Source organism: Triticum dicoccoides, chromosome 1A (assembly GCF_002162155.2).
Source record: "Triticum dicoccoides isolate Atlit2015 ecotype Zavitan chromosome 1A, WEW_v2.0, whole genome shotgun sequence".
NCBI classification, from domain to species: Eukaryota; Viridiplantae; Streptophyta; class Magnoliopsida; order Poales; family Poaceae; genus Triticum; species Triticum dicoccoides.
The window spans coordinates 341,115,976-341,126,568 of record NC_041380.1 but is presented as its reverse complement, the minus strand read 5'-3'; positions in this window follow the sequence as shown (position 1 = coordinate 341,126,568).

The following is a 10,593-nucleotide window of genomic DNA, read 5'->3' as shown; positions in this document are numbered from 1 at the left end:
CAGTCCACCATACACAAGTGGAGGTTCCACATGGGCAAACGTGCCTGTGCCATTCTTACCACTAGACCAAGGAGCTTTTTCACTAATAGCATCCCCCTTGTCGGAGTTAGCATCGGACACCTTGTTAATGGGATCACCCACTTTCAAAGGTGCGGGGGATAGTTTAAGCCCTTCTATGAATTTATTAAACATGCTTTCAACCTCGGTCGTCATGGAGGATTTCAATGTTTCCAAGGCCACACTGAATTCCTCACGAGAGACCGCGGTTTCTCCATCGCCCACAGACGAGATAGGATTCACACTGGAGTGCTCCTCCACACCGTCTATGGTGTTAACCATACTCTTGGGACGGTAAAGTCCTTAGTAAAGAGACGAGGCTCTGATACCAATTGAAAGGATCGATATGGTTGACTAGAGGGGGTGAATAGGCAACTAACAATTTTTAAGTTTTCTTTACCAAATTAATCTTTGCATCAAAGTAGGTTGTCTTGACATGCAATTATGTGAGCAACCTATATTATGCAACAACAACAAGCACACAAGCAAGCAAGGGAGATAACACAAATAAGCTTGCACAAGTAAAGGTACGAGATAACCAAGAGTGGAGCCGGTGGAGACGAGGATGTGTTACCGAAGTTCCTTCCTTTTGAGGGGAAGTACGTCTTCGTTGGAGCGGTGTGGAGGCACAATGCTCCCCAAGAAGCCACTAGGGCCACCGTATTCTCCTCACGCCCTCACACAATGCGAGATTCTGTGATTCCACTATTGGTGCCCTTGGAGGCGGCGATCGAACCTTTACAAACAAGGTTGGGGCAATCTCCACAACTTAATCGGAGGCTCCCAACAACACCACGAAGCTTCACCACAATGGAATATGGCTCCGCGGTGACCTCAACCGTCTAGGGTGCTCAAACACCCAAGAGTAACAAGATCCGCAAGGGATTAGTGGGGGGAATCGAATTTCTCTTGGTGGAAGTGTAGATCGAGGCCTTCTCAACCAATCCCTAGAAAATCAACAAGTTTGATTGGCTAGGGAGAGAGATCAGGCGAAAATGGAGCTTGGAGCAACAATGGAGCTTAGGGTTGGAAGAGGTGGTCAACTTGGAGAAGAAGATACCCCTTATATAGTGGAGAGAGAAATCCAACCGTTATCCACTTAACCAGCCCGCGATAAGCGGTACTACCGCACCTGCCAAGCGGTACTACCGCAAGGCCTTATGGTATTACCGCACACCCTTGCGGTACTACCACAAGGCAGGGTTGGACCAGCCTGGGAAGGCCGTGGACAAATAAACGTCCATGGCTAGTTCCGCTGATAACAAAACAGTGCAAAAAGTCCGACACGGTACTACCGCTGAAGGCAAGCGGTACTACCGCGCGGGGAGCGTATGTAAAAAATTACATCCGCTCCTACTTCTGCCACTCCTACTATGCCGGACCAGGGCTCACGCTACTACGGCTCCCAAGGAGCAGTACTACCGTGACCACCTGCGGTACTACCGAAAAGGCATGCGGTACTACCGCAGGGGCCTACGGTACTACCCCTCCGAAGAGCAGTACTACCGCAAGCCTCAGAACAGCTACAGATAGGAACACTTCTTTTTGCACAGACAAGAAGAAACGAAAGATGCTCCAAGGTGCTAAAGGAAAGGCAGTGAAAAGAGGAGTAAACGTGTACGTGATGATTCCACCCAAAACTTTCCAAAGCGGACCCCCTCTTAATAGTACGGCTTTCCTACGACTCAAATCCACACAAAAAGGAACGTAGAAAACCGCCGTCTTCAATAATCTTCGAGGGGCTCCTAACCGTCTCGTGCCTAGTCATGAAATATCTGAAATACTCGAGACACATGATTAGTCCGCAAATGTATTGTCATCAATCACCAAAACCTTAGGGATAAATATGCCCTTACAATAAGCAACTATAATCTCTAATTCTCATTGCAAACATGTTTATTCATAATAGGCTGAATCAGGAACGATGAACTAATCATATTTAACAAAACAAGAGAGGTCGAGTTCATACCAGCTTCTCTCATCTCAATCAGTCCATCATATATCGTCATAATTACATTTCACTTGCACGACCGAATGATGTGAATAATAGTAATAGTGCATGTGCATTGGACTAAGCTGAAATCTGCAAGCATTCAATAAACGGGAGAAGACAAGGCAATGTGGACTCTAGGTTAAGTCAACAATAATGCATATAGGAGTCACTTCAACAATTTAATCATGGTCTTCTCCTATCGACCCCCAAAGAAAAGAAAAGAAATAAAACTATTTACACGGGAAAGCTCCCAACAAGAAAAAGAAGAACAGGAAATGTTTTTGGGTTTTCTTTTTAATTACTACTACAAGCATGGAAATTAAAACTAGCTAAAAGCTACAACTAATTTTTTTTGGTTTTTCTTAAGGTTTATTTCAAACACACAAGAAGAAAGCATAAAAAGAGAAAATAAACTAACATGGATATTACAGTGAAAGAGTATGAGCACCGACATCTAGCAATGAGTGTGTGAACATGAATATAATGTGAGTGAGAAATACGTACTCCCCCAAGATTAGGCTTTTGGCCTAAGTGGGTTTATTGCCATGGATGGCCTGTCGGATATCCAAAGTTGTAGTTGGGGTCGTACTGAGATGCATCAGTCATTGCATCGTTGGCTGTAGCTTGGAGGCGAGCTATCTCAGCCCTCCTCTTATACTCTTCCGCCTCCTCTCTGGTTATGTAATATCTCCCCTTTGCCTGAAAGTCAAAGAAGGTAGAAGCAGGGAGAGCGACATGATAGGTGCGTCGTCTGTCAAAGATTAGTCGGTACTGGAGGAACTGATCGTTCATCTCAACAAAATGATGACGAACCATAGCCTCATAATCCAAATAAGCAGGAGGCAACTCAATATCATCCTCACGTATGGTTATACCGAGAAAATTAGCTATACGGGTTGCATAAATTCCACCAAAGAAATCTCCATTAAATCTATATGATGCAACCTGCGTGCAACAATGGCTCCCAAATTATAATGTTTATCTCCTAACATAGCACTCCTAAGAATACTGATGTCAGGGACACACATATGACATGCTTCATCTTTACCATTTATGCACCTACCTATGAAGAGAGCAAAATAATGAATAGCAGGAAAATGGATGCTCCCTATGGTAGCTTGTGCTATATCTATAGATTCCCCCACAGTTATGCTAGCAAGAAAATCTCTAAACTCATATTTGCGAGGTTCACTAGTACTTCCCCATTGTGGAAGTTTGCAAGCAGTGGTAAAGTCCTCTAAGTCCATAGTATAAGAATTTTCATAGAGATCAAACAGGACAGTTTGAGAATTGCGTGAAAATGAAAATTCAAACCTCCTCACAAAGGAACTAGTGAGATAGTGGTACTGACGACACTTTTCTGCCTCGAAGCTCACAAGATCAGCATTACGCAAATATGTGTTAAATTCTTCCTTAATTCCTGCTCGATCCATGAAGTCCTTTGAAGGCCATTCACAAGGCCGCACTGGGGCATCCCTTGGTGGTTCATGATCAGCATCACGCATTGCAAGCCTGGGTCCTTGCTTCCTTGAAGGACCACCTTGGTACATTTTCCTAAACATATTTATTCTTCTGAAAAAATTCTGAAATTTTTAGTAACTTCAAATAAAAGTGAACCAAGCTCAACAAAATTGATAGCAACTACTCCTACAAGTGCCTAGGACCTATATCATGCATTAGAACTACTTGGAACCATATAAATTTGACATGCAAGCTCAAGAACATAGTCACCTAGGCAGCACAAATTTGCAATGAATAAAGCACTAGAACAAAAACTAATTGGACCAATGGAGTAGTCACATACCAAAGAACAATCCCCCAAAGCAGTTTTGTGAGAGGTGCTTTGAGCAAGGAGATCGAAAATCGCAACAAAATGAGCAAGAACTCGTGCTTGAGCTGGATGGTAATTTTTTTGGGAGGAAGAAGAAGTGTGTGGGTGCAGGAATAAGTGGAGGGGAAATACCATGGGCCCACGAGGCAGGGGGCGTGCCCTGGACCCTCGTGGCCAGGTGCTTGCTCCCCCTGTTGTGTTCTCAGTGCTAGATATTCTCAAATTTTCCAGAAAAAATCATATTAAATTGGCAGGGCATTTGGACAACTTTTATTTTTGGGGTATTTTTATATTGCATAGATAATTCAGAAAACTGACAGAAAATACTATTGTTACTTTATTTCAACTAAATAACAGAAAGTAAAAGGAGGGTACAGAAGGTTGTGCTTTCTAACTTCATCCATCTCATGCTCATCAAAAGGAATTCACTAACAAGGTTGATCAGGTCTTGTTAACAAACTCATTCCGAATAACATGGAACCGGAGAATTTTCGAATAACACTAGGTTACCTCAACGGGGATATGCACATCCCCAACAATAAGAATATCATATTTCTTCTTAACACTAGGTTGTTTCCTCGGAAAGTGTACCGTATGCTCATTACCATTAACATGAAAAGTGACATTGCCTTTGGTGCAATCAATAACAGCCCCTGCAGTATTCAAAAAGGGTCTTCCAAGAATAATAGACATACTATCGTCCTTGGGAATATCAAGAATAACAAAGTCCGTTTATAGTAACGTTTGCAACCACAACAGGCACATCCTCACAAATACCGACAGGTATAGCAGTTGATTTATCAGCCATTTGCAAAGATATTTCAGTAGGTGTCAACTTATTCAAATCAAGTCTACGATATAAAGAGAGAGAGGCATAACACTAACACCGGCTCCAAGATCACATAAAGCAGTTTTAACATAGTTTCTTTTAATGGAGCATGGTATAGTTGGTACTCTGGGATCTCCAAGTTTCTTTGGTATTCCTGCCTTAAAAGTATAATTAGCAAGCATGGTGGAAATTTTAGTTCCCGATATCTTTCTTTTATTAGTAACAATATCTTTCATGTACTTAGCATAAGGATTCATTTTAAGCATATCAGTCAAACGCATACGCAAAAAGATAGGTCTAATCATTTCAGCAAAACGCTCAAAATCCTCATTATCCTTTTTCTTGGATGGCTTAGGAGAAAAAGGCATGGGTTTCTGAACCCAAGGCTCTCTTTCCCTACCATGTTTCCTAGCAACAAAGTCTCTCTTATCATAATGTTGATTCTTTGATTGTGGGTTATCAAGATCAACAGCAGGTTCAGCTTCTACCTCATTATCATTGCTAGGTTGAGCATCAACATGAACATTATCATTAACATTCTCACTAGTTTCATGTTCGTTACCAGATTGTGTTTCAGCATCAGAAATAGAGATATCATTGGAATTCTCAGGTGTGTCAATAATAGGTTCACTACAAGCATGCAAAGTCCTATCATTTTTCTTTTTCTTCCTCTTAGAAGGACTAGGTGCATCAATATCATTACTCTGAGAATCTTGCTCAATTCTCTTAGGATGGCCCTCAGGATACAAAGGTTCCTGGGTCATTTTACCACCTCTAGTCATAACTCTAAGAGCATTATCATTTTTCTTACTATTTAATTCATTGAGCAAATCATTCTGAGCTTTAAGTACTTGTTCTACTTGAGTGGTGGCCATAGAAGCATGTTTACTAATGAGTTTAAGTTCACGTTTAACTCTAGGCATATAATCACCCAAGTGTTCAATCATATAAGCATTTTGTTTCAATTTTCTACCAAAATAAGCATTGAAGTCTTCTTGCTTAACCATAAAGTTATCAAACTCATCCAAACATTGGCTAGCAAACATAGTAGGAGGGATTTCAGCTTTATCATATCTATAGAGAGAATTTACCTTTACTACCTGTGCCGGGTTATCAAGACCATGTGTTTCTTTAATAGGTGATGGATTAAGACCATATATTTCTTCAACAGGCGGTCAATTAAAACCATGTATTTCTTCAATAGGAGGTAAATTCTTAACATCTTCAGCTTTAATACCCTTTTCCTTCATGGATTTCTTTGCCTCTTGCATATCTTCAGGATTGAGAAATAGAACACCCCTTTTCTTCGGAGTTGGTTTAGGAATAGGCTCAGAAGTTGGCTCAGGAGCTGGCTCAGGAAGTGTCCAATTATTTTCATTTGTCAACATATTATTCAATAGAATTTCAGCTTCATCCGGTGTTCTTTCCTTGAAAACAGAACCAGCACAACTATCCAGGTGGTCTCTGGAAGCATCGGTTAATCCATTATAAAAGATATCAAGTATTTCATTTTTCTTAGGAGGATGATCAGGCAAAGCATTAAGTAATTGGAGAAGCCTCCCCCAAGCTTGTGGGAGACTCTCTTCTTCAATTTGCACAAAATTATATATATCCCTTAAGGCAGCTTGTTTCTTATGAGCAGGGAAATATTTAGCAGAGAAGTAATAAATCATATCCTGGGGACTACGCACACAAGTAGGATCAAGAGAATTAAACCATATCTTAGCATCACCCTTTAATGAGAACAGAAATATTTTAAGGATTTAAAAGTAGCGAGTTCTCTCATCATTAGTGAACAGGGTGGCTATATCATTTAATTTAGTAAGATGTGCCACAATAGTTTCAGATTCATAGCCATAAAAAGGATCAGATTCAACCAAAGTAATTATATCAGGATCAATAGAGAATTCATAATCCTTATCAGTAACAAAGATAGGTGAAGTAGCATAAGCAGGATCATATTTCATTCTAGCATTCAGAGTTTTTTTGTTTAAGCTTAGCTAATAATTTCTTAAGATCACTTCTATCATTGCATGCAATAAAGTCTCTTTTAGTTTCTTCATCCATAACATAGCCCTCCGGCAATTCATATTTATTAGGAGAGCCTTCATCATCACTTTCATCAATATGATCAGTTTCAATAATTTTATTCTCTCTAGCCCTAGCAAATTGTTCATCAAGAAATTCACCAAGTGGCACAGTAGTATCAAGCATAGAAGTAGTTTCATCATAAGTATCATGCATAGAAGAAGTGGCATCATCAATAATATGCGACATATCAGAATTAATAGCAGAAACAGGTTTAGGTGTCGCAAGCTTACTCAAAACAGAAGGTGAATCAAGTGCAGAGCTAGATGGCAGTTCCTTACCTCCTCTCGTAGTTGAGGGATAAATTTTTGTTTTCATGTATTTCAAGTTCTTCATAGTGACCAGCAGATATAAATCCCAAGTGACTCAAAGAATAGAGCTATGATCCCCGGCAACATGTAACACCCCAGATGTAATTTACATTATATGTATCCCAACTCTTGTCGTTTCCGGCACTAAGTTATTTCATTTTGTCGTTGTCGGGTTTTTGTCTCCGTGTGGTGTTGTCTTTGTCATGCATCTCATATCATGTCATCATGTGCATTGCATTTGCATACGTGTTCGTCTCATGCATTCGAGCATTTTCCCCGTTGTCCGTTTTGCATTCCGGCGCTCCTATGTCCTCCGGTGATCCTTTCTACCTCTTTTCATGTGTGGGGGTTAAACATTTCCGGATTGGACCGAGACTTGCCATGCGGCCTTGGTTTACTACCGGTAGACCGCCTGTCAAGTTTCGTGCCATTTGGACTTCGTTTGATACTCCAACGGTTAACCGAGGGACCGAAAAGGCCTCGTGTGTGTTGCAGCCCAACACCCTTCCAATTTGGCCCAAAACCCACCAAAAACCTCTCCATCATCTAGAGCGTTCGATCACGATCGCGCGGCCGAAAACCGTACTCAATTTGGAGCTCCCTAGCTCCCTCTACCTCTATAAATAGGTCTTCCCATGAAATTTCTGGTCATTTCCAACCCTAGCCTAGTCTCCTCCCACCTCTCGCCGCCGGACACGTCCGATTCGAGCCGGACATGTCCGACTTGCCCCGCTGCCGCCATGTGTCGCCGCCCCGTTGGCTTGGCCGCCTCCCGCGCCGCCGGCCCGCCGAAGCCCAGGGCGGGCCCTCTCCGCCGCCTCCCGGGCCGCGCGCCCCGCCGCCACCTACCGCGCGCCGCGCCGCCCGCCACCGCACCAGTGCCGCCGCCCGCCACCAGCTCCGGCCAGCGAGCACCTCGTCTCCTGCAAGCGCCGCTCCACTCCGGCGACCGCGCCCGCACGGCCACCTCGTCGTCTGAGCCCGCCGGCGCCGCCTCCTCGCCGCCCCTCATCACCGGCAAGCGCCGCCCTGGCCTCCTTTTCTTCTCCGGCGGCCTCAAGCCCACACTCCGGCCAGCTACAGCAACTCCGGCGAGCACCTCGGTTTCCATGCGGATCTGGATCCAGATCTGAGATCCACCTCGGTTGACTTTCCCCCATAACCCTAATTTTTTGCATTCTTTCACATGCCATAACTCTGCATCCGTAGCTCCGATTCGTGCGTGTAGCATATCAAAATGTTCGTCTCAACGAGTACATCATTTCATCTCATTGTATAATTTTCATTTGAGCTCATCTTGATGCCCGAAATGCTGTTGTAAGAGAGCTATGTGAGGAATTTGTCAGATCTGTTTCAGGAAATAGCTTTTTGTCATTTTTGCCATGTTTAATGTGTGCATGCTTTGATCCTGAGCTCTACATGTGTTTTTTATATGACATGCCATCTTTACAGAGGTGCTTGCCATGTATTTTTGTGATATTTGTGGTGACTAGCACAAGCTTGCAAAGTAGCGTAATCGGTAATGCTGATTTCGAGGACTTAGAATTTCACTAAGTCCTTATCCTGATTTTGTTGTTATGCCATATGTTCATGTTGTTTCCTAGTGATCCGTGCCACTTTTGAGGATGATCAGTAAGGATGTTTTGTTAATATTGTGGTGCTATATCCATCCATGTCTTTGTTTGCATTTATGGATCACCCTAGCTTGAGTCAATCGAGCTCTACTTTTGCTATAAAATGATCCTGGCAGATTGTTGACATGTTTAGCGATTTTGCCGAGGATGTTGCTATTGATCCGTGCATGCTATGATGTTGTTCTTGCCATGTCTAGCTTATATGCCATGTCTTCTTGATGGGTGTATGCTTAGTTTGTCATTCCATGCTCTGTAGTGAGTGCATCGAGCTCGTAAACATGCCTACTCGTTAACTGTTTTGCATGCTCCAGTTTTTCACCAAGTCTGAATCTGTTTATGTTTTTGCCATGTTCACATGCTTGCAATTGTATTTTCTGATCCCTTTTGGCTCAAGGTCACTAAGGGACTTTTGTTAAGTTCTTTGAGGAGCTTCATCCCGTTCCTTGCTTTGCCATGTTAAGGTCCTGTGGAATGTAGTTTTCATGCTCTAAAGTGTGCTTCCTGATGATAAATTCCAGACTTGTGTTAATTTCACTAAGTCTGAAACCTGTTATCATTTGCACTTTTGCCATGCTTGTTTGAACCTGTTAATGGATGAGTTAGCCCTAGCTCAGTGTTCATCTTTTGTCAAGCATCATGAGTGGATCCCTTCCATGGATTTTGTTGTTATGTTTGAGTGCTGTCGCATATTTATCTTGATGCATTTAGTTGGTCACTTGCTGATTATCGCAGACCGGTGCCATATTTGTTTTGCTTGCCATTTCCAAACCGTGCATCCGATTCCGGTGATCTTTATATCGATTTCAACCGAAATAACCTCACCTTTCCAGTGGCACTCTTGGATTTCCATGTTGAGTCCAGGTTCAATCATTCCTTGTCAAATCTTGCATATGCATCACATACCGCATCCCGCATATCATGCCATGTTTGCATCATGTTGTTTGAGCATTGTACGTGGTTGATTGTGTTCCGTTTGCTTGTTGTTCTTGTTTGGGTAGAGCCGGGAGACGAGTTCGTGAACGAGGAGCCCGTTGAGTTCGCTTACGAGGATCAAGTCAACTCTGACAACTTTGCAGGCAAGATGACCATACCCTCGAAATCACTTCTATCTTTGCTTGCTAGATGCTCGCTCTTTTGCTATGCCTATGCTACGATACATACCACTTGCTTATCATGCCTCCCAAATTGCCATGTCAAACCTCTAACCCACCATGTCCTAGCAAACCGTTGTTTGGCTATGTCACCGCTTTTCTCAGCCCCTCTTATAGCGTTGCTAGTTGCAGGTGAAGATTGGAGATCGTTCCTTGTTGGAACATTGTTTATTGTTGGGATATCACAATATTATCTTGTTATCTTAATGCACATATATACTTGGTGAAGGGTGGAAGGCTCGGCCTTTTTCCTAGTGTTTTGTTCTACTCTTGCCGCCCTAGTTTTCTGTCATATCAGTGTTATGTTCCCGGATTTTGCATTCCTTACACGGTTGGGTTATAATGGGAACCCCTTGACAGTTCGCCTTGAATAAAACTCCTCCAGCAATGCCCAACCTTGGTTTTACCATTTTCCACCTAGCCTCTTTTTCCCTTGGGTTTCCGGAGCCCAAGGGTCATCTTTATTTAAACCCCCCCCCCCCGGGCCACTGCTCCTCTGAGCCTCTGAGTGTTGGTCCAAACTAGAGCCCCTTGCAGCGCCACCTCGGGGAAACTCGAGGGCTGGTTTTAGTTGTATGGATTGCTTATCTGAGTGTGCCCTGAGAACGAGATATGTGCAGCTCCTATCGGGATTTGTCGGCACATTCGGGCGGTGTTGCTGGACTTGTTTTACCATTGTCGAGGATGTCTTGTAACCGG